Below are 3,470 nucleotides of genomic sequence, written 5' to 3'. Positions count from 1 at the left end.
GAGGGTGGGAAGCAGCCCTAGTTACTCACTGTGCAGGCTCCATCCTCGCTGATCCCACCCCTTTTGCCTTCCTGGTTGCTGCTGCTCCCTGCCCATCTCTCCCCTTGTTGAGGACTAATGTGTCCTGAGCCACTCGCTGACAATCCAGGTGTGAACCAACAATGAAGGTGCTGGATGGGAAGGGTTTTAAGGTGTGACTTCTCCAAGCCTCTTGGATTTGTAAAAAGCAGCACAGACAATAACAGTTTATGTCCTGATTATGAAAGCAATTCATGCCCTTCATAGAGAAGTCAAAGATACAGAAAGATATAAAGAAGGAAAAACCACATCCTACCACTTGGAGATAATTATCATCAATATTTTCAGGTGGTTCTTGCCAGTCATTTTCATATGTTTATATATAAATATATAATTTTAAGCAAAATTGAGATCATTTTAGCAATGTACTTTTGGATCAGTTCTTCCCACAAATTGTATCATGTGCGAGCACTTCTAAAAGGAATGCCTTGAAGGTAAAAGTCTTTTGGGGGCTGGATGTGGTGGTTCACACCTGTAATCTCAGCACTTTGGGAGGCTGAAGCGGGAGGATCCCTGGAGTCCAGAAGTTTTGAGACCAGCCTTGGCGAGACACTGTCTCTACAAAATAAAAATACAAAAAATTAGCTGGGCATAGTGGTGCGTGCCTGTGGGCCCAGTTACTCAGAAGGCTGAAGTAGGAGGATCACTTAAGCTCAGGAGTTCAAGGCTGCGATGAGCTAAGATTGCATCACTGCTACATGCCTGCCTAGGCAACAGAGAGAGACTCTGTCTCTCAAAAAAAAAAAAAAAAAAAAAAATTCTTCCTGAGTCAGATGGGTAGAATCAAGGAAAGGAGAGGATGTGGAGGTTTGATCAGCTGGGGGGCCCCCACCTTACCTTCACCCTGGGCCTCTGCCTGGGGTGGAGAGTGGAGAGTGACACCATCAGCTTGGGATGAGGGTGAGGGTGAGGGAAGAACCCTTTGCCACCCTGTTCACTCACCAGTTTCGGGGAGGTGGGGAGCCTCCCTGCAACATTCACCTGCCTTTGAGGTAGGAGCCTCTGGTCATGTCTCACCCCCACCCCATTGTAAGCCAGGTGCCCCCTCCCCCCGCACAGTCACCCCCTCCCCTGCCCCACCTGGTTTCCTGTTTGTGTGTGTGTGTGTGTGTGTTGAGGGAACATGTCACAGAGGGACAAATGGGCTGGCTTCTGGATCCTTGAGGCACTCTAGTGGCGGGGGCAGGGCACCCTTGGCCAAGGCATTTCCTGTCTCTTGAGAAACAAGCTGCCTTTTGGCCGAGACCACAGAGCTACTGATCCCCATTAGCTGTTTTCCTAGAAGTGAAAATGGATTTGCTCTGAGTTCTGTCATCCCTTGTGACCCAGGGCTCACAGAGGCCGGGCCAAGAGCACAGGACTCACCACCCAATGGAGCCATGCTAATCTACCCTCAAGGGGACCTGGGCTTAATGCCAGCCTTGTGAGTATGCTCCCTGGCTCCTTCCTCTAACCACCTGACGATGACAAAGCTCTAGAAAGGTGTGACAGTTTGGTGCTTCCCTGGAAGGTCATCCATTCATCGGTGCCAGTAGAGGATGCCCTGCTAGACCACAGTGGTTAGAATCCAAGAGACCTGAGTTAGAGTCCCACCTCTGACCCTGGCTGGGCCACCTTGGACAAGTTACTTAACCCTTCTGAGTTCTGCTTTAAATGGCATACATACCACATCTCCCACAGTACCCGAAACACAGCAGGCACTCCATAAATGATCATTATTGTGTCTTAAATTGACTCCTAACTTTTGGCAGCAAATATTATCACCCCATTTTGTGGAGGGGGCCACAGAGGCTCAGAAAGGTTCACCAGTGCTTCAGTTCCTTTTTACTGTGCAAAAACTACCCCAAATCTTAATGGCTTAAAATGACAATGAATGATAATTTCTCATGATTCCATAGATTAATTGGGTAGTTCTTGGGCTCCATATGGTGTCAGCTGGGGTCTCTCATGGGGATACAATCAATTGGCAGCTAGATTGGGCTGGAAGGTCAAAGAAGGTCTCTCACATGATTGGGACCTTGGTGCTGGCTGTTGGCTGGGTGGCCTGAGCTCTCTTCTTCATGACCTTTTCATCTGGCTGGCTTGGGCATCTTTAAGTATGGCAGCTGGGCTTCGGGAGCGAGTGTTCCAAGATGACAACCCTCAATATGCAAGCAATTATCCTTCCTCTGCTTTTCCTCATGCTCATTAATATTCCATTGGCCAAAGAAAGTCACATGGTCAAACTCATAGTCAACACACGGGATGTGGGAGGCATGGCTCCTAGGGGACTGCCTGTGTAACAGTCTAGCCACAAAAGCTTGCCTCGGATGCCACGGCCATTGACTGATATAGCTGGGATTTGAACCCAAGCCTGTCTGACTCCAGATCTACGCTCCTTCCTCAAGTATTGGTTGAGGCTGGCGTTTGTGGTTCCACTGCCTGAACCTAGTGGTTAGGCGATTTTCCATCTTGTCTCCAGCCTACCTGTGTCCCTGGTACTCTCTGTGATGGTCTTATCGTACCTCTCCTGCTCCCGACAGAGGGGAGAGAAACACCCTTCTTCTGCCGGGCTCCCCCTGCCCTTTACTCCTCCGTGTTGACTGCAGAGATCTACCCCTGCTTCCTCCAGAGTCCCAGAGAGGTTAGTGGTGGCCCCATCCTTTCTGACCCCTCCTGCAGCAGCAGCAGCCTGGCTCTGCAGGCCTCATGACCCACATGCCCTTCTGGGCCTCAGCTCAATTTTCAAGGGTACTTTTATTGGGAAAGTGAGGGATCACGAGAACAAAGACAACATCCTTGAGATAAGCCCAAGTTTACAGCATGCTGTCGTCATCCCAATGGACTTCCGGTCTCCCTACCAGCTGGGCTGTCTTCTGAGATGGGCCCCCTCCCCTGACCCCTGTCTACACTCAGCCAGAAGCTGATTTGAGCTGGTCCCACGGTGCTGCCTGTGGGAACCCAAGCCCTTCCTGCTCCTATCTGCCTCTGGCTGGATGACGCCCTGGGCAATTCCGCCCACTGGTTTGACCCCAGGCCCCAAACCTAGGTGAGGAACGCCCTCCTCACAGTCCTTCCCTGCTTCCAGTTCAGTGTTGACAGTGAGCAGTGCTCGCTTTGCTACGGCTAGGCCCTCACTCTCCTCTCTTTTCAAGGCCCCAAGAGAGTAAGCCATTTATTCACACCCTATCTTGACGCAAAGCCGGGGCCTTGAACCTGGGGCACTGCTTTCAGCCATTATTCTTGCAGAGGCCGCAGTGCTCCTAGCCTGCATTTTTGGAGTCTGAGCAGGGCCCACAGCTGTTTTGCCTCAGCTAGGAGTGAAGGCTGACAAAGAGCAAGGTCTCTGGAGAAAGAGGAAATGTTTTCTGGATGCCGAACTGGTGACTGTGGGGGGTGTGGGGCAGCGGGGA

The sequence above is a fragment of the Chlorocebus sabaeus genome, chromosome X (genome assembly GCF_047675955.1).
Source record: "Chlorocebus sabaeus isolate Y175 chromosome X, mChlSab1.0.hap1, whole genome shotgun sequence".
Classification (NCBI taxonomy): domain Eukaryota; kingdom Metazoa; phylum Chordata; class Mammalia; order Primates; family Cercopithecidae; genus Chlorocebus; species Chlorocebus sabaeus.
This window is presented reverse-complemented; position numbering follows the sequence as displayed.